Source organism: Dasypus novemcinctus, chromosome 4 (genome assembly GCF_030445035.2).
Source record: "Dasypus novemcinctus isolate mDasNov1 chromosome 4, mDasNov1.1.hap2, whole genome shotgun sequence".
In the NCBI taxonomy this organism is placed as follows: domain Eukaryota; kingdom Metazoa; phylum Chordata; class Mammalia; order Cingulata; family Dasypodidae; genus Dasypus; species Dasypus novemcinctus.
In genome coordinates this window covers 118585299-118607254 of record NC_080676.1, presented here as the reverse complement: position 1 = coordinate 118607254, position 21956 = coordinate 118585299, and the positions used below count along the sequence as shown (strand labels likewise).

The 21956-nt window shown below is 41.3% G+C and overlaps 1 pseudogene; it reads left to right on the top strand.

The window, feature by feature from the left end:
* Nucleotides 1-961: 961 nt before the first annotated feature.
* On the top strand, nucleotides 962-21326 carry LOC131278358 (pyruvate dehydrogenase E1 component subunit beta, mitochondrial pseudogene; annotated as a pseudogene).
* Nucleotides 21327-21956: the final 630 nt, after the last annotated feature.

Here is a 21956-nt window from a genome sequence, read left to right as displayed (position 1 = left end):
CCCAGCAGTATTACTACTAAGTATATACCCAGAAAAGATGAAAGCAGGGACTTGAACAATTATTTGCACACTTACCTTCACAGTGGCATTACTTAAATTTGCCAAAAGGTTGAAGCAACCCAAGTGTCCATCAACCAGTGAATGGGTAAACAAAATGTGGTTTTGTTCAGGCATAAAACAGAATGAACTATTGGCACATATGACAACATAGATGAATCTTGAAGGTATCATGTTGAGTGAAATAAGCCAAACACATAAGGACAAATATTGTGTGATCTCACTGATATGAGATAATTAAAATAAGCATATTCTTAGCATCAGAATCTAGAATATAGGTATCCTGGAGATGAGATGGAAGTAGGGAATAGACTTTAAGAGGTCGGGATGATCAAAAAGCTTTGGCAATGAGTGGTGGTGACGGTAGCATAATTTTGTGAACATAATTAACAGCACTGTGCTATTTATTTTAATGTGGCTAAAAAGGGAACTATTAGGTTTTATGTATGTTACTAGAATTAAAAAAAAACAACAGTGGAACTACACAACACAGTACACCCTAAGTTAAACCATGTTCTATAGTTAAAAGTGTAATTATAAAAATGTGCTTTATCAATTGTAACAAGTAGTGCATATCAATGCAAGGTATTAACAGTGGGGTGGTATATGGGGAACACTATTACATGTATGATTTTTCTGTAAAACCACAATTTCTTTAATTTTAAAAAAATCTAGACATATATTTATTGTTTCTTGATAAGTGTATGATATATACATGCATGAAATATAGGTATATAGTATCAAAAAGATGTGTTGTCAAAGAATGTATACTGATGTTTTAAAGAATAATATATAGAGGTTATGTGATACACATTACAATATTTTTTTTCTGTTAATTCAGGATTACTTGAATTTTCACTTAGGTCATCCATTATATTGAAAACTCAGGGGGACAACCGGCAAGATGGTGGCAGAGTAAGGAGCTCCTAGAGTAGGCTCCTGCCCCAGGGCAGTTAGCAAACACCCAGAGCTCTTTGGAGCTAGCTGAAGCACCTGTTTGGGGGCTCCAGGAGACCAGAAGAGCATCCTGAAATGTCCTGGAAGGAATAGAAAGAGGAGACTGCCCATCTGCAGAGAAGACTCGTAAGTAGAGCACGCAACGCCCCAGAGGCCAGTGCCCATCTGCCACTGGAGGCACTAGCCACCTCAGGAGCTGTTCCACGGCTGGAATTGAAAGCACCACTTCCCCAAAATGAGGAAGGAAGAGATGATTGGGCACCAACTTCAGCTACTGATGAGTAAATTCAGTGGGCTACAGTATAATCCTGAAAACAGCTAAAGTTTGAGGCTGTCCAAGTAAGAAGGAGGCTGGGAGTGGCCATCTTAACTCTGCACCTGGCTTGAGGGGAAGCGGCACAGACTGAAAATCACAGTGCTGGTGGGGACTGGCTTCTTTTCATCCAGGTCATATTGCAGCTCTATCGTAGGCCCCAGTCCCATTTTCAACAGTGAGGAAGCTGCAGGGACCTGCACCAGCCTCTCTGGGAAATTACCAGGTAAGCCACAGAGGCCAGTGATTATCCTACTCTGGTGGCACAAGCCGCCCTAGGAGCTATTCTGTGGCTGGAATTGGAAGCTCTATTTCCCAGAAACAAGGGAGGCGGAGATGGTAGGCTGCCGATTTTGACTCCTGATTGGTAGATTTGGCTGGCTAAGATATAACCCTGAGAACAGCTGGGTTGTGAACCAGCCCAAGTCAGAAAGAGGCCAGTAGCTGCCATTTTGACTCTGCCTGCAGCCTGAGGGGGAAGCTGGGCTGACTAAAACTCACATTGTTGGCAGGAACCAGTTTCTTTCACACAGATCAGTCTGCAGCCCTACCCTAGGATTCAGCCCTGCCTCTGGCAGGAAAGAAGCTGAAGAATCCTGCACCAACCTATACAGGTAAGTTCGGCTGGCATAGACTGAAAATCAGAAATCTCCCAAGGCAACTGAAGTCATCTTGAATCCACACTGCATAGATTGCTGCCCTCGCCTGCAGCTCCATCCCAGCTTCAAGCAGGGGAGAAAGAATTGTGAAGCTTCATCAGTCTCTCTGGGCAACTACAGTCTAGGCCTGTATTTGGATTATTCCACACAACTGTTACTCTGTCCCTATCCCTGCCAAAGGGGAAAGTTGGAAGAAACTTCATTGGTCCCTGGCACAATGAGAGAAGCTTGAGCCTCCACAGCTTACAGCACCAATTACATGCTTGGCTCCTACTGCACAGCCAGCAAGGGAGAAAGGATAGGAAGCCCTAAACTAAAGAGAAAAACTGCACCCAGAAAAAAAATACTCTAATAAGCCAGATGTGAAGACACAAACAAAAAATTACAATCCACACCAAGAAATAGGAAGCTATGGTCCAGTTAAAGGAAGAAGATAAAGCTCCAGATGACATAAAGGAGTTGAGACAACTAATTATAGATGTTCAAACAAATCTCCTTAATAATTTCAATGAGATGGCTAAAGAGATTAAGGATATTAAGAAGACAGTGGATGAGCACAACAAAGACTTTGAAAGCATATGTAGAAAAATAGCAGATCTTATGGGAATGAAAGGTGCAATCAATGAAATTTTAAAAAAACTTTGGAATCATATTATAGCAGATTTGAGGAGGCAGAAGAAAGGATTGGTGAGCTTGAAGAAATGGCCTCTGAAAGTGAACATACAAAAGAACAGATGAAGAAAAGAACGGAAAAAATTGAACTAGGTCTCAGGAAACTAAATGACAGCAAAAGGCATGCAAACATACATGTCATGGTTGTCCCAGGAGGAGAAGAGAAGGGAAAAGGGGTAGAAGGAATATTTGAAGGAACAACGGTAGAAAAATTCCCAACCCCATTGAAGGACATAGATATCCCTGTCCAAGAAGCACAACATACTCCCACCTGAAAAAATCCAAACAGACCAATTCCAAGACACATACTCATCAGAATGTCAAAGGCCAAAGACAAAGAGAATTCTGAGAACAACAGGCGAAAAGCAACGCATAACATATAAGGGATATCTAATAAGATTAAGTGCTGATTTCTCACCAGAAACCATGGAGGCAAGAAGACAGTGGTCTCATATATTTTAGATACTACAAGAGAAAAACTTCCAGCCAAGAATTGTATATCCAGCAAGACTCTTTCAAAAATGAGAGTGAATTTAGAATATTCACAGTTAAACAGATACTGAGAGAATTTCTAAGCAAGAGACCAGATTTTCAGGAAAGGGTGTACTAGAGCCTGAAAAGAAAAGACAGGAGAGAAAAGCCTGGAAGAGAGATTAAAAATGAAGATTATATCTATAAAAGTAACTAAAAGTGTCAAAAGAGTGTTGAAAATAAAATATGACAGATAAAACTCAACTAGTCAGGTATAAACTTAGCCAATGATGTAAACTACTTGTATTTAGAAAACTGCAGCTCAATGTTAAAAGAAATTAAAAAAGCCCTATGTAACTGGAAAAACATTCCATGCTCATGGATTGGAAGACTAAATATCATTAGGATGTCAGTTCTACTCAAATTGTTATACAGATTTAATGCAATCCCAAGAAAAATTCCACCAGCATTAAAGAAAAAATTGAAAACATGATCATTAAATTTATTTGTAAGGGTAAGGAGTCCTGAATAGCCAGAAACATCATAAAAAGGAAAAGTGAACCCTCATCTCCAGACTTTAAATCATAATACCTACCTATAGTGATGAAAACAGCATGGTACTGGCCTAAAGACAGACACAATAGACCAATGAAACCAAATTTATGATTCAGAACAGACCTTTACAGGTATGGTCAAGTGTTTTTTGACTAACCTGTCAAACTCACACAGCTCGAGCAGAACAATCCATTCAACAAATGGTGCTGAAAAAAATTGGATATCCATAGCGGAAAGAAGGAAGAGGACCCTATTTCACACTTTATCCAAAAAATAACTCAAAATGGATCAAAAAGCTAAAAATAAAAGCAAGAACCATAAAACTTCTAGAAGAAATTATTGGAAACTATCTTTAAGACCTGGTGGTAGGTGGTGGATTCTTAAAGGAAATAAGAGGACTGAGTGGACTACTGATGTTTAATGTATATAGATGTTTTAATTAGATTTACTGTAAAGGTGTGGAAATGTATAGAGTGGATGGTATAACACACAGTGAGTAACAGCTAGTTTATAAATGGGGATGTGCCTGAAAATGGTAGTCTAGTTATATAAATGCCAATCAGCAGAATGCTAGAGAATAATCTAGGAACAGGATAGCACAGTAAACCAAGAGGTGGATGAGAACTGTGGTTGATGGTACAGACGCAAGAGTGTCCTTTGTTAGCCAAAGCAAACGTATATCACTACTGCAGGGGTGTTGGGAATGTGGAGAAGCATGAGAAAAATACAGCTGGAGTGACCTATGGACTGTGGTTAGTAGTATAATTATAATATTCTTGCATCTATGCAAAAGATGTACTGTGTTGATACTAAGACAGTATGGAAAATGTAAGCTAAATGTACACTGTGGACATGGTAACCACCAGATGATATTATTTTATCTGTAACAAATGATACACCACATTGTGGTATGTTGATGGAAGCATGTTGTTTGGGAATTCTGTACATGTGCATGATTATTTTATAAGTTTACAACTTCTGACATAAAAAATACATTTAAAAATAATAATAAGGTGGGTTGTGGAGAAACACACCAAATGTAAGATTAGGACTATGATTAGTAGTAAGATTTTGACAATATCCTTTCATAATTTGTAAGAAATGTCTCATGACAAGGCAAGGTGTTGGTGGAAGGTTGATGTATGGGACTCTTGCAGGATGGTATGCATGTTTGCTTTGTAAGTTCACAACTTTTACTATACACTTAATTGTTTATGTATGTTCATATATAATTGATATAAAGATAATAATAGGATTGGTTGGGGAAAATACTTTGTTTAGTAGTAATATTTTGACAATGCTCTTTAATCATTAGTTAAAAAGGTTTAACAACAATGCAAGTTATTGGTGGTAGGGTGAATTATGAGAGTCCTGTATGATGTTACATATGTTTGTTTTGTAAGTTCACAATTATTATTATATACTTATTGTTTATATATGTTTATGCATGAGTGATATACTTTGATAAATTAAAAATAAAAAACCTCAGGTGTGTAATATTTCATTTTGTGGCAGTTTGATATTGTTTATGATTTCCAAAAATAGATATTGGATTATATTTGTAAACTGGTCTGTACCTAGGCATGATTAAATTATGATTAGGGCTTTAATTGAGCCATGTCAGTTGGCAGAGAAGAGAGTTGGAATTTTGCTGCTGGAGTTTTGAAATGGAGCCCAGGAAATAAACACACAGGAGAAGAACACATAGAAATAGAGACAGCTCCACAGACATGGCAGAGGTCCCAGGAAGAGAGAGAGCCATTAGCCTGATAGTCAACAGCTGACCTTGTGGAGAGAAGCAAGTCTGAACTCAGAGAGAATGGATCCTGGGGAGAGAGAAAAAGCCTAGACAGCCTGATATTGGAAGAAGCTGGGACCATGGAGCCTTAAGAGGAAGAGGAAGGCTGAATGTCAGCAGCTATCTTGCTCCAACACATGGCAACAGACTTTGATGAGGGAAGTAACTTATGCTTTATGGCCTGGTAACTGTAAGCTTCTACCCCAAATAAAACCTTTTATAAAAACCAACAGATTTCTAGTATTTTGCATCAGCACCCCTTGGCTAACTAATACACAGTTATATAGGCAAACAGATGTTTTATTTTAAGGGAAAGATTCTGTATACTGATTAATAAGTGTGTGGATTCTGGAGTAGATTTTCTGAGTTCAAATTTGTCTCTCCACTTATCAGCAGTGCTACTTAATTTATGAAACCTCTCTGTGCCTCTGTTTTCTTATCTTTGAAAATGAGGATAAAAATCATAACAACCTCCTATAGTTGTTACAAAATTTAAATATCTTAAAAAGCTTAACCTATGTCCTAGAACATAGCAAATATCTAATAACTATAACTATTATCATGTTTACTATTACAGTTTCTTTAAGTAAGCCTAATTCGCATTTCTCAAGACCATATATTTCTTTTAGCTCTTGTATAAGGCTGTATAGTTCCTTTGTTTGAAATTAAACATAAGAGTTACTGCTGTCATTTATTATAAAATCAATGTCAGAGATCAGAAAGTGATATTAAATTCTTCTCTGTCTTCCTTTTTAATGTAGGATGTATTAATCTCATAGAATCCTCCCTTAGAGCACCAAGGATATCACCATCTTCTGATGATGAAATTTACCAAGTGTTATGTTCTAAAAATTGTGCCCTTTGTCAAGAGAGTTTGCACAATTAACAAATAGTGATTCTGAATGTACCTGTGAAGTAGAGAATAAGGGTAGAAAAAGTAGGTCTGATGTTAGCTCGTTAAAAGGATGGTATCCCTAAAAGTGTTTCTGAACAGATTCGATGATATTATGTTTTTGAAAATATATGAATCTTAAATTGTAAGGATAGGTTATGAAATTCCATTGGGGTTTCAGAAAAGTTCTGTTATGGAAAGCGGCTGAGAGGAAAGGAATTTCATTTTTCTTTAATAGCCTTTGTTTATTCACATCCCTACCCCTGCCTTTTCAAATCTCTTTAAAATAAGGTTTAGAAAAAAAGTTAGAGCCAAATGGAAACAGGCTTTTTAATTCTACCTTTTTACAATTCTATTGCTACAACTGACCCTCCTCAATATGGTCTTCCTTTTTAACATTAATTACCTTGTTATCTGAGAGATGCAGCAGCTCTCCCCTGTCTGCTTAGGAAAAGTGCCAGCAGGGCAACAGTTGGAAGTGAATTGCCATGATTGTTTGGGGTTTTAGAAAGCCCTCTCTGCTGTCTATTCTTCTTAGAGTCCTGGTAGAGTCACTTGGGTATGTTTTCTAATTCTGTATTCCTGTGTCCACTGTCCAGTAAACATGTTTGTACTTTATGTATATAACCAATTATACTGTGACTAGGGGCAATGTCTCTCCTGGATTCTTCACATGCCAATGATTAGAAAAGCTGGTGTAGGCCTCCTGGGCATGCCCTCAGTCTAGAGGTGAGGGGAAAAGGTTTATTCCATTTGCCTACATATTTTGCTCGTTCAGATGATCGGTTTTGACCACTGGGGTGAGCAAGCATTTTGTTTTGTGTTCTCCAATATTAACTCTTTTTCTCTCAGCTGAGGCTAGTGCTTATTAGCAAAACACTTTAAGATTCAGAACCATTATAAAGATATTGAAGTGAACACACCCAGTCTATTTACTTAGTTTGATTATTTTGACTGCATCCATTTGTCACTGCAGCTTAAGGCCAGTTTGGCCAATTTGATTAAATTGACTGGTTCTTTCATTGAAGTGACTAGTCAATGGTAACAAATTGGTTGTGTTTGTAGAAACTCATTAGGTTTTATCTCTTGCATTGTGTCTGAAATAGATATGGAATCAGGAATTTGACAGACTTTGCTTTTAGCTTTTATGGAAAGGGGTGTCTGGAATTTTATAGATTTGAGATGGGAAAATAACCATTATTGATTTAGGCTACAAGCTACCCCCCAGCTATTAATTATTATCAAGACAATCAGATTTGTGATTACATTGTGTTTTCTTGAAAGGTTTTTTAATAAACACTTGGTATTACTCTCCTAACTCTGAGCACCTGTGTAGTCAATTAATGTGTGACCAGGGAGAAAGTAATGTCTACAGCAAGTGTCATGCAAATCGTTTCTTGGAAGAGAACAAACTGCTTTCTTGCCAAGAGCAGTAGTGCTGACCATTAACATGATTCCGATATTTGAATTTCATTTATTTCAAACTTGTTTGCTATCCCAAGAGCCACATATCTTCAAGGCTTCTGCATGTCAGCTGTGTAATTGCTGTAATAATAACCTGGTGTAAAGTCAGCAGCTTTTTACTGTACAGCAAAATTATTTTCTGGCATTTTTGTGTTGTGACCAAGCAACAGTTTTAGCTACTAGCTACATTAATCACAAGGAATAATTTACAAGAATAAATTAGAGGATGATTCTAACACCATCTTTTTGTGCAGTTTTCATTTTAATTTTTAAAAAAAATCTCCTTGTCTCACTCCTTGTTACCTGTGCTATAAGGCATATTTTGAGACTAGGGAAGGGAATGGGAGCATTTGGAAGATCCTATGATGAACCCATTAGGAAACTCATTACAAAGAAAGGAAAGTAGAGGTGACTAACTTAAGCAAAAGGGAAATGTTATGGGATAATTCAGTGTGCTCACAGAATCTGTGGAATCCTGACAAAGCCAGACAGGAGCTAGGGTAGGACTAGGAATCCAGAGAGTGAGAACTAATGGACAGCTTCCTTGGGTCTCCACTGCTGGAATAAATCTGTTCCCAGCTCCTTCAATATTTTTTCAATCTTGACTGGCCATGCCATCAGAATGTATCCAGTAGGGAAAAGCTTTTTTCCAGCACAATAGTGGAATGGTTACAAGAATGGTAAATGAATATTGGCTAGGAGACATAAATATCTTCTATATTTTGAGAAGGGATAATCATTTGAAATAAGAGTAGGAAGTTTCAATATAATCAATATCTAGATAGAGCCTACTATCTTGGGCATTCTGTCATATAAAAACTTTTACTTCTCACAGAAACCAAAGAAGGTGAACATAGTATGCCATTGTTCTTAGATGGGACATTGTAGATTTACTGTGTTAAAAAACAATTAGTTAAATGTCTAAACTAAAGACACTTTCTTATCCTTTATGGGGAAGTCATCAACAGGTTCAGCAGCCATCTCCTAGCACTTACCTAACGCCCTCCTCTTCTTTATATCTGTTTCCATATTTTTCCATTCTGCAGCAAGTTGAGACCTTAGGACTAATGAAAATGGCATAACTGTTGCTTAAAACAAAAACAGGGAATAAGCAGCCCAGTTGATTATCAGGGTGAGAGCTCTGTACAAAGATTATTTGATACATGCTTTTTGCTCCCTAACAGTACCCCCTCTCTAGGGGTATAAATATCCATTCTTGGGCAGTACAAGTGTTTCTCCTCTCCAACAAGAAGTGAGTTATAAGGAGCTACCATCTACCAACCTGGACCCAAGTAGTTGGCCCTCCTAGGAGAAAGACCATGATGGGATCTCTTCCCCTGCTCTTTGTACCTTTTGTGCTGTGTAATTAGTAAGTGGTCATTTGCCAGAAGAGTTTGTTGTGCTTGAGCCCATGTTCCTATAACATACCATAGAGGAACTCACTCTGCAATTCTCCAGCCCACTGTCCTATGTTAATGCAAAGCTTCCCCAGTGGCGGCTGAGCTAATAGTATCTGGGGTTCTCTTCATCCTTATGTTCACCTAAAAGGATGATCCCTTTAGATACTCATAGACAGGGTTATCATATAATTTATATTGCAGACCAAAACACTTTTGAGAGTGAGAAGGGTAAAAAATTTTACCATAAAATGTAGTCATAAACTAGGACCATCTTAAGAAAATTAGGATATATGGTGACCCCACTTGAAGGTGGCATACTTTATTTTTTAACACCTGGCTAAGTGTTTTTAATAACTTAATAAAGATCACTATATTTAACCACTGTTGCTACTAGTGCTTAATCTAAAATAAGTGAATAATGGAATTTCATAAAATGAATATCCAGAAAATGTAAAAGTCAAAAATTGTCAAGTAGACAATATAAGGCAAATTTTCTTCAAATATGTAATATCGTTAAACACTTCTTAATTCACTTACTCAAGTTTTTCCATCTACTGAGATGTCATTATGCCACCCCTGTATAAAGATACTCAAGGCAAGAAGTACTCTTCATTTTGAAATTTTAGTAACTGTAGTCCTTTCCCAGATACCTAGGTAATCTTGGCTGTAGAGAACAATCCCCTGAAGCTAGCATTAACTTTCTCACTTTTTATCACATTAATTGTAGCATATCAAAGATACAAAAATTTGCTATTATATATTTTTGGTAAATTATGGTTCTTGTTTGGGGCAGTCAAGTGAATCCAGTCTTCTGCTGCCTGACTGGCCTTTGACAGGGACATTCCAGTGTAGATTTCCAAAGTCCTGTCAGTAATTTGCAGTGTTGGTTTGTTTTTGTTTTTGTTTTTTTGTCTATGTGATGCTATAGCCTTGCTTTCTCATATAGAGTTGATGCTTATTTTCCCAAGGAAGTGGGCAGAACTTTCCCTCTGAGTAGTGTGGAATCCACTGAAATCCAGCAGACAAATACTGTCCCTTTACTCAAGCACTCCAAAGTTTACCTTCAAAATTAAATAATGCCAAGAAAAAGATCATTATAAAACAAGGTTTTCCCATTACCTTAATCTGGAAACATAGGATAAAGCTAGGAAATTGATTTCTAATAACTCACACAATATTTGAAACTTAGCAAAAATATATTAAAAACAGATTTTAGGAAGTGATATGAAGGAAAATGTTCCAGTAATGAAGAGGTGGAAGAGATAAGAAGGTATTTCTGCTTGAGGAGGAAGCCTTCCAGTATGATGGGGCATGCAAGATTAGTTGAGACCTTTGGATGAAATATGGACACAAGAAGATCATAGATACCCCCATATCAGAGATTGGCTTTCCTGGAATTGCTGTAGGTACAGCTATGGCTGGCATGCAGCCCATTTGTGAATTTATGACTTTCAATTTCTCCATGCAAGCCATTGACCAGGTTATAAACTCAGCTGCCAAGACTTACTACATGCCAGGGGCCCTTCTGAGTATGCCTACTATGGCGTGTGCATGAATTCAAAATTATCTTATTCTATATCCAAGTATACCTAGTTCCCAGAAAGCCAATTAAGTGATATAGGCTCCATAGGGAGGATGCAGACTGAATGTATATTTGAACTTATATCCAGATGGAATGTGAGGGATATGTTAATTCAAGCTTACCTAGAATGTGGGGGATATGTTAATTTAAGCTTACTTGGAATGTGGGGAAAAGGTTAATTCAGGCTTATCTGGAATGTGGGGGATATGTTAATTCAAAACTTATCTGGTACTCAGATAAATACTTAAAACTCTAAGAAACTAACAAAGAAAGTCCTTTTTGCATAAAAGCACCATTTAACTCCCCACTCCTACATCCTCTGTATAAAAAGGACCCAAAAATCCTATTCTGGGTTCAGCTTTTCGGACAGGAATTCACCGGGCCTGGCTGGTTGAAACAAATCTTCCTTCTCAGAGTTTTCTTGTATCCTGGCCTTCAATATCATGATCACCTGACTTTGCTCTGCCACATCTCTGGGACTCATCTGGGATTTGCTGAGAAAGCCAGAGGCAGCAGTGGTTGATTGCCCCTCCCAACATCTCTGAGAAGAACCCCAGCCCTGGGCACCCCTGGACTCCTTTTAGTCCAGAAAGAGGTTGTGGACTCTGCTGAAGCCCTTCTGGAGTAAGAGGAGGCACTGGAGGGTTCAAAAGAGACCCTGAGAATGAAGCAAGGATCTCCACACACCAGACAGGTAAGATCCCCAGAGGAACAGTGCAGAAAAAGCCTAACTCTGAAAATCAAGGAGGGGAGCCTGTTCAGCTCTTGAAGAAGACCCTAGTACTCCTGAGGAGAAGGGTAGAAGCCATCTTCTCTAGGTCTGAGAAAGGAAAGGTAGGAGGGTGGTTGTGTGCATGTGATTGTGGAGACTAAGTGAGACACAGAGACACACTTCTGTGGGGCAAGTGCAGCATCCCAATCCAAGATTCTGTGGTAACCTCATCTGGTCAAGGGTGGTCTGGAGGACCTCCCTGCAAAGGGACCCTCTTCCAAGGTGAGGGCTTATACTGACCCACTAAGGCTAAGAGGCACTGTAAGTTCCTGCAAACGATGTGGCTGGAGATGGACAAAGCAAAAGGCTGAGTGAGTGTTGTGCAGAATTGACACAGGGTGAAACCATGAGAAACACACAAAGTAGGACCCCGTTAGGTTGTATGCTGAAAAACTTTCTCTGAGTGTTCCATGGAGATGTATACAGCATAGAGTTCCAGCCAGGAAAGCTTAGAATGTTTTGTGAATTAGAATGGCTGAATTTCAGTGTGGGTTGACCCCAGGAGGACAACTTTGACCCCTGGATCATCCATAAAGTCCATGATGTGGTAACTGGAAAACCAGAGTACCCTGACCAGCTCCCCTGCATTGATGCCTGGCAGGACACTGTGAGTCAAAGTCCACCCAGGTTAAGGAAATGTATAGCTAAAGAAAGCAGGATTTGCCTGATACAAAAGCCCAGAGGTGCTGTCCCAGGAACCAGGCCAAACAAGAACCATGCGAAGGGTTTAGAGGAAGTGAGCCCCAAATCAAGTGCCAACCCACCATTCTAGAAGGCCCAGATGAAAATGACCTCCCACTGCCTTTGCAATTGCTCCTACTGCACCAGTGCTGAGGAGTGAGGATGAGCCAATTTTCCCAAGCAGTGCATCCTCACCACCCCCACAGCTGTCTCTGCTGCCATCCTCCCCAAGCAGCACATCCTTGCTGCCTCCACAGCCATCTCCGCTGCAGTCCTCCCTGAGTAGCCGTCCCACAGCCGTTTCCACAGCTGCTTCTACAGCTACCCCCATAGCCATTTCTGCAGCCACTGCCACAGCTGCCTTCTCCAAGCAACACAGAGCAACTGCTGCTGCAGCTGCCCCTGCAGCTGTTTCCACAGCCACTTTTTCCAAGAAACATGGCACAGCCACAGCTGCTGCTACAGCCACCCCCACAGCTGCAGCCACTTTCTCTAAACAATGCAGCCTCTTCATCTCCACAATTGCTGTCTCTGCCAATCTTTGCCCCTGGTAGCATAGTGCCAACCATCAGTCAGGAAGGAGTCCCTGAAAGATGACAACTCAGATCATGGGGAGCCCTGGGGATCCATGGAGCAGGGAGAAGAGCCACCCTACAGCTACCTCTCTGTGAAATCCAAGCTCCAATTTATTATGATACAGATGGCCAGATGCAAGGAGGAAACCGAACATTTGTATACCAACACTTCACTACCACTTACCTCTTATAACTGGAAAAATCATACCCCACCATACTCAGAGAAGCCTCAGGCCATGACGAACCTCTTCCAGCCCATCGTACAGACCCACAAATCCACCTGGGCTGACTATAAACAACTCTTCATGATCTTACACAACTTCAAGGAGAGAACGTGAGTCACACCAGGGGCTCTAACCTGACTCAAAAAGCACCCACCTGAGGGAACCCTGGGCAGTGACCAATATGCCTGCACGCAGTTCCCAGATGAGGACCCCCAATGGTATCCCAATGACATGACTGGGCTCAACTGATAAGACACTTTCCATAGGACCTTAGTTGAAGGGTTCAGAGCTGGAAGCTGAAAGGCAGTAAACATGGCAAAGACCACCCAAGTCCCACAGAATCTCAATGAAAGTCCAGCTAAATTCTATGAGAGACTGTGTGAGGTGTTTTGTCTTTAACCCAGACACTCCTGAAAGCCAAAAAATGACCAATGCAGCATTCGTTGCCCAATCACAGGCTGACGTTCAAAGAAAGTTGGAGAAGTTAGATGGGTTCACTGGTATGAATATTTCCCCACTCATGGAGGTATCTACCAAGGTGTATGTCAACTGTGATGTAGAAACCAGGAGAGAGGAAAACCAGAAAATGAAAAAGAAAGCAGGCCTTCTTGCAGCAGCAATAGTTGATAGAAGCAGTCCTGTGTAGAGGAAAGTAAACTGCGAAGCCCCTGCCCCAAGGAGGGTGTCCCCAGCCCTAAGATGAAATCAGTGCATGTACTGCAAGGAGTAAGGGCACTGGAAGTAGGAGTACCCAAAAGGCCACTCAACCCCATTGCACCCAAGAAAGCAGCCAAAGCATTAGCAAGGAGAGCAAGTAGAGCATCACAAACTAAACCTTGGGTTCGCAAAAATTCAGAAGGAAAATCTGCAAATCAGCTCATCAAACTTGAGGGAATAGAAGGCTCTGATGAGGATTATTAGGATAGACTGGGCTCCTATTCTCTCAGCCTCATGGAGCCTACGGTCAGAGTTCTCACCATACATATGATGGTCGACACTGGGGCTCAATGCTGTAATGACCAGGTCAGTCACTCCATTTTCAAAAAGACAAGCCACTATCATAGGGGCAACTGGTAAAAGCACACAGTGGCTCTTCCTCCAAGCCAGGACCTGTAACATTGGGGGTAAGGAGGTCACCCACAAATTCCTGTATCTCCCAGAAAACCCAGTCCCCCTCCTGGGTCAGGACCTGCTGTCTAAACTACAGGCTCAGGTTACCTTTGATGCCACGGGGCAATCCACATTAACACTGGGACCACTAAACCCTCTGAAAATACTGCTAACCCTCCCTCTGCAGGAGGAATGGGAACTTTTCTGCCTCAGTGAAGCCAGTCAATCTATGGCCACACAGCTCCCTTCAAGATGTAGGCAAAGTATGGTCAGAAGGCAACCCAATGGGTATAGTACATGACACTCCTCCAATTATAGTTGAAACAAAGCCCACAGCCAGACCAGTGAGCATAAAGCAATATCCAGTTCTACGTGAAGCACAAGAAAAAGTCTGACTACATATTCAGAGATTGCTGAATGAAGGCATACTAAAGCTGTGCCAGTCTCCATGGAATACCCCACTCTTCCTGGTTAAAAAGACAAATGGGGATTACTGCCCAGTCCAGGACTTATGAGCAGGCAACTCAGCAGTAGTGACTCTACATCTGGTGGTCCCCAACACTTACATTCTCCTCAGCTTGATACCCTTATTGGCAGTCTACTTTTCATGCCTGAATCTTAAAGATGTCTTCTTCTGCATTTGGAAAGCAGTCCAGAGTCAAGCGATTTTCACCTTTACATGAGACAATCTGAGCTCTGGGAAAAAGCAACAGCTAAGCTGGACATGGCTCCCTCAGGGATTCAAAAATGTACCCAATATTTTTGGACAAGCCCTGGCCAGTGATCTCAAATTCTTTAAATCAGAAAGCCATAATTGTTTTCTCCTCCAATATGTAGATGACCTCATCCTCGGAAGTCCCACCTATCAACACTGTGCTAGCGGAACACATGTCCTTTCAGAATATCTGCAACAAAAGGGTTATTTGGTGTCTAAAAGGAAAACCCAAATCTGCCTACCTCAGATCACATATCTAGGTTATAAAATAGCACAGGGCTCTGTGAATTAGGACCTGAAAGAAAAGAAGCAATCTGTAGCCTCCCTGAACCCAGCACTCACCAAAAGTTGCAAAAATTCCTCAAGAGCAGCTGGATTCTGCTGCATTTGGATCCCCAATTTTGGGGTCCTCATGTGCTCTTTGTTTGAAGCCACAAAGAGGTGAGATCATGATCCCCTGCTCTGGGAAAGCCCACAGAAAGATGTTTTCCCTGTTCTCAAGCAGGCTCTGATGGAAGCACCTAGCCCTGGGCTTCCAGATCTCAATAAACTATTCTACCTCTATGTCCATAATCACCAAGGCATCACAGTTCAAGTACTCACTCAGTACCTGGGTTCCTGGCAAAGATCTGTAGCCTATCTATCCAAACAACTGGACACTGTAGCCCGGGATGGCCCTCATGCCTGCAAGTTGTAGCAGCTGCAGCGATGCTAACTCTAGAAGCCATAAAATTAACTCTTGTGCAGCCTATGATTGTTCAAGTTCTGCCTGCAGTAGTCACAATCTTAGAAGTCAAAGGAACACACTGGCTTCCTAAATGCTGCCTGGTTAAATATCAAACCCTATTATGTGAAAATCCATCCATCCAACTGGAACTCATAAAAAAAAAAAACAACAAACCTGAATCCTGCTACCCTGCTACCCACTGAGCAGGGGGTTCCAATCCTGGAACTGCCTGGAGACATTGCAAGAGGTGTATTCCAGCAGACCATAAGTCCAAGACCAGCCACTACCAAATCCTGACATGGAGTTCTTCATGGATGGGAGTAGCTTTGTTCAGGGCAGTGGCCAGTGAGCGGGATACACTGTGGTGACCTCCAATATGACAGTGGAAGCCCAGCATCTCCTGGATAACACATCAACACAAAAAGCAAACTCATTGCCATCACCTGAGACCTACAACTTGTGGCTGGGGCCAAAGTTAACATCTACACAGACTCCAAATATGCCTTCCTTACACTACATGTGCATGGAGCCTTATACAAACAAAAAGGACTCTTTAACTCAGGAGGAAAGGACATTAAAAATGGCACACAGATTCTGGAACTACCAGAAGCAGTTTGGGAGCCCATCAAAGTGGCCATGATGCACTGCAAGGGACACCAGACAAGCCACAGCCCCATTGTTCAAGGAAATCAGAGGGAGGGCAGATTCTGAAGCAAAAAGGAACCACACAGGGGAATCGCTATTTGAGGACATGGCCGCTGCCCTCATTCCCCAACCTCTTAATTATCAGAAACTCCAGTGTAGACTGCCTGCTCTCATCCTGCAGCCTCTGAATCACTGGGAACCACAATATACTCAAGCCAAGAGAGAGTGGATACTGTCTGAGAGTAGGACACAAGGAACAAATGGGTGGTGAACATTGCCTCATCACCGAATAGTCATGCCTTGAATGTTAGCTGCAACCATAGTTCAGGACTACCATGAAAACACATACTTGGGAAAAACCATCTTAAAGATGTATTAGATTCTTCTATTTCCCAAATCTAGCCACTATCTCCCATGCTGTATGCCAGTGGTGCATGACATGGACAAAGAATAACCCTCACCAGGGACCCACAGGAGCCCCAGGAGTCCAATGAATCAGCAATATGCCTCTCAAAGATCTAGTAGTTGATTTCACTGAAATGCCACAGTCTGGAGGCTACAAATACCTTCTAGTCCTCTTTTGCACCTTTTCTGTCTGGGTAGAAGCCTTCCCCACTCAGACTGTAAAGGCTGAAGAAGTGGCCAATGTTCTGCCCAGGGAAAGCTTTCTTTGATATGGGCTACCCCTCTCAATTAGTTCTGACAAAGGACCTGCCTTCATCTCCGAAATCACTCAAAAGATTGCCAAAGCACTGTGCATCCAATGGAAACTGCACACCGCTTACCATCCTCAAAGCTCTGGAAAAGTAGAGTCAATGAACGATACAATAAAGACTTATATTGCCAAGATTTGCCAAGAAACTGGGCTAATATGGGTGCAAGTACTCCCGAGTGCCCTCCTCCACGTTCGAGCCAGCCCAAGCCAAAAGCTAAGCCTAACCCCTTAAGGGGGGAGTGCCCTGCCCCCTTAATCTGAGCTACAGAAGGGGATCTCAGAGAAAGAGGAAATTTATCAATAGCTCAGCAAATGATCAGCTTAGGAAAAACCCTACAAAACCTGCACTACTGGGTCCAAGAAAGGGCTCCCATTAGTTTAAGCAGCCCCATACACCCATACCAGCTGGGAGATGCAGTCTGGGTCAAAGACTGGAAATCAGCTCCACTAACCCCTCGATGGTGAGGACCATATCTTGTCATTCTATCCATCCCTACTGCAGTTAAAGTCACCACATGGATACACCATAGCTGGGTCAAGTGAGCTGCCCCAGAGTCCTGGACCTATATTCCAGATACCCACAACTCAACCAAACTCATCTTGTGAAAGAACAAAATGCCAAGCCATGCTCCAGTCACAGCCCAGAAGCTGACTGGTCCATGCATGGCCGAAGGTTGAGGACAGAACACCGAGCTCTGCTCCAATCACATCCTGGAAGTTGATTGGTTTATGCATAGCCAAAGAGTAGGAATCTGGTTTAATCTCAGTTACAATGCCTCTTTGGTTATTTTGCCTACTCCTAGCCCTGACCCTCCCCTGGTCCCATGTCAGCACCATGGAGTGTAAGCCATGAATCCAAGAAGTATGAACAGGGGCCCATGCCAATACCACATTAATATATTATAACCAACACACCTGCAAAGGCCATATAACCACCTACCAGATTCAAGGAATCTCTTATAGTGTCTGTAATGTATCTGTCCAAATAACCTACTATGACCCCAAGCCCCTAACAGTCTCCTGTAAATGGGAAATAAGAGCATTTAATCAAGATGGGGACTACTCTTCTCCACCCCAGGCACTAGCTGGAACCAATGAGTGTCCCTCCTATTTGATGTATGTCAGGTTATAGACTCCGGGATACCATGGAACACCAACTATGGAGGGCTCAGCTGGGAGCAGGAATATACTCATAACAATAAGTATTTGTGCATTCCAGAAATGAAAAGTGCATCCCAAGGCGGGGACTTCTGGTGCAAATACACAGGTGGATACTACTGCTCCTACTGTTCCTGGGTCACCTATGTCACCTGGAACACAGACACAACTAGACAAACAGATGTCCTCACCAAAGGATTGGTCCTAACTGTCTACATGGTCAATGTAACCCCTTAAACCTCACCATGTTAACCCTGAATCCTGGCAGAGCCAGGGAGTCCAAATGGGCCTCCACATTGACAGTAAAGGAGTAGACCCAGGAGCCTACATCTGGGTTGGGTATTGGGAACACCCACTCACAAGTAAAGCCCACTCTATGTTCCACTCCTTCTATGAAGAAATGGGAAAACTCTTTTCCATTTCGCAAGTAGCAAAAAACCTCTTTATAAACCTAGCTGAGGGGAAGTGGACTTGGCCCAATGGATAAGGCATCTGCCTACCACATGGGAGGTTCACTGTTCAAACCCCGGGCCTTCTTGACCAATATGGAGGTGGCCCATGAGCAGTGCTGATGCATGCAAGGAGTACCCTGCCACACAGGGATGTCCCCCGCATAGGAGAGTCTCACGCGCAAGGAGTGCGCCCCGTAAGGAGAGCTGCCCAGCATGAAAGAAAGTGCAGCCTGCCCAAGAATGGCGCCGCACACACGGAGAGCTGACACAAGATAACGCAACAAAGAGACACAGATTCCCGGTGCTGCTGATAAGGATAGAAGCAGTCACAGAAGAGCACGTAGCGAATGGACACAGAGAGCAGACAACTGGGGGGAGGTGGGGTGGGGAGAGAAATAAATAAAAAATAAATCTTTAAAAAAAATAAAATAAACCTAGCTGAGGTAGTAAGGGCAGCCTTAAATGTCTCCTCATGCTTTGTATGTGGAGGTACTAATATGGGAGACCAATGGCCCCAGGAAATTAGAGAACACAATTACAGCCAACCATATAATGAAACTGGTCTCCCAGCCATCCCCTGAGAAGGTATGTGGCCCTTGCAAATGTCTGTCAAAGGAAAATATTGTGCTTCAGGGGTCTGCCTAAACTCCTCCATATCTGTTGGAAACCTAACATGTATTGAGGGGGGGGGCGGATTTCAAAATTACACCACCATATGGAACTCCATCTCAAAGGGCCCCTTTACTGCCCCAAATGATCTGTACTGGGTTTGTGGGCAAGTTGCATTCTGAGAACTTCCCCAAATTTGGTGTGGTACTTGTTTGCTTGGTATAATAAAACCCTCCTTCTTCCTAATTCCCTTAGCAGAAGGGAAGGAGCTGAGCCAACCAGTATATCAAAACATAAGAGGAAAAAGGGCTGTCATTACCTGGGGAGATGAAGAATGGCCCCCTGAGCATATAATCTAGTACTATAGGCCAGCAACTTGGGTGGAGGATAGCATGTGGGGTTATTGATCCCCTATCTACATGCTAATCCAAATCATCCACTTACAAGCCATGGTAGAAATAATAACTAATGAAACCACCCATGATCTAAACTCACTAGCCCAAGAGCAAACTACATTCAGAAATGCTATCTACCAAAACTATCTTGCTGTAGACTATCTCCTGGCAGCTGAAGGGGGAGTTTGTGGAAAATTCAATCTCTCTAACTGCTGCCTTGAACTATACAGGACTGGAAAGGTTATCAATGAAATTAAAAACAAAATGGTAAAAATTGCTTATGTTCCAGTGCAGACCTGGAATGGGTGGAATTTAAGTAATCCCTTTGGAAACTGGCAGTCAATAGCAGACAATTTCAAGCTTCTGGTGGGAATAATTGCCTTCCTCATGGGATGATGCACCATACTCTCTTTCTCTTCCCTTTCTTCATAAGCAGGATATGCACCCTAATAAATGGTATAGTAAAAACATAGACAGCTTCCAATCTAATGGCTCCATATACATATTACTGAGTCCAGAGAGACTCTGAAAATAGTGATGCTGAAGCTTAACAACCTTAATTAAGCAGCCATCAAAAGGGGGAAGAAATATGTCCTGTGCAAGAATTCAAACTTATCTTATTCTATATCCAAGTATGCCTAGTTCCCAGAAAACCATTTAAGTGATATAGGCACTATAGGGAGAATGCAGACTGAATACATATTCGAACTTACATCCAGATGGAATGTGGGGGATATGTTAATTCAAGCTTACCTGGAATGTAGGTGAAATGTTAATTCAAGTTTACCTGGAATGTGGAGGATATGTTAATTAAAAATCTATCTGGCACTCAGACAAACACTTAAAACTCTAAGAAACTAACAAAGAAAGTCCTTTTTGCATAAAAGCACCATTTAACTCCCCACTCCTACATCCTCTGTATAAAAAGGAACCAAAAATCCTATTCTGGGTTCAGCTTTTCGGACAGGAATTCACCGGGCCTGGCTGGTTGAAACAAATCTTCCTTCTCAGAGTTTTCTTGCATCCAGACCTTCAATACCATGACCACCCAACTTCTCTCTGCTGCAACATGCCTACAGTCTTCAAGAGGCCCAATGGTTCCTCAGAAGGTTTGGCCACCCAGCATTCACAATGCTTCACTGCTTGGTATGGGGACTGCCCAGGTTTAAAAGTAGTTAGCCCCTGGATTTCTGAGGATATAAAGGACATATTAAATCAGTCATTCAGGATGACAACCCAATGGTGCTACTAGAAAATGAATTGATGGATGGAATTCCTTTTGAATTTCCTATGAAGCTCAGTCAAAAGATTTTCTGATTCCTATTGGAAAAGCCAAAATAGAAAGGCAAGGGATGATATAACTGTGGTTTCTCATTCAAGGCCTGTTGGTCACTGCTTAGAAGCTCAAGGGATGCTACCTAAAGAGGGAGCTGAATGTGAGGTGATAAGCCTGCATACCATCAGACCAATGAACATCGAAGCCATAGAAGCCAATGTCCTGAAAACAAATCATCTCATAACTGTGGAAGGAGGCTGTCCACCATTTGGAGTAGATCTGAGATTTGTGTCAGGAACATACAATGTCCCATACTCAAATTCCTGGATACTCCTGTAGTTTGTATCACCACTGCTGACATCCCTTTGCCTTATGCAAAGATTCTAGAAGATAATTCTATACCTCAGGTCAAAGACATCATATTTGCCATAAAGAAAGTATTAAATATCTAGTTTGGCCTTGAATTTCAAGTCTTTGTAATTTTTTATTTAAAATACTTGCTGACTTTTCACTTGGTTTGTAATACAAGACCTTATTAGCAATAAATCTCTGAAGCATCAGTGCAGAATGTTTTTGTACCAGAAAGAAGTTTAAATGCACTGTATATAGAAACTATTTTCCTATCCTAGAAGCTACTCTGCTCTTTTGTTTGTTTGTTGCAATTGTTATGTTCTTTGAGTAAGACTAATATAAATTTTTACCATTTCTCACTAGAAAGACTAGGTATGACTGCCAGAATCCTGATGAAAAATATATCCTAAAAAGTAACATATTTATGAAATGTGCATAATCTATAATTACTATTAAATTATTTTGATAAGGAATAAACGAATTCCTGATTTTAAAAAAATCTTCAAGTGCAGGTCTCAGATCATTATTGTGAGTTTATAAAGCAGATTTGGAAGAGACACTTTTTGATAAGCATGCATATAACTGAAATAAGGAATACCTATAAAGAACAGATTCAATTCTCATCAAGATAAATTACACATTATTTGAATTTAACCATGAGTCTACCATAAAAATCCTTTGGATTCAATTTTAGTTTGGGGTTTCTTTTTTGAGAAGTTCTATTTATTTTT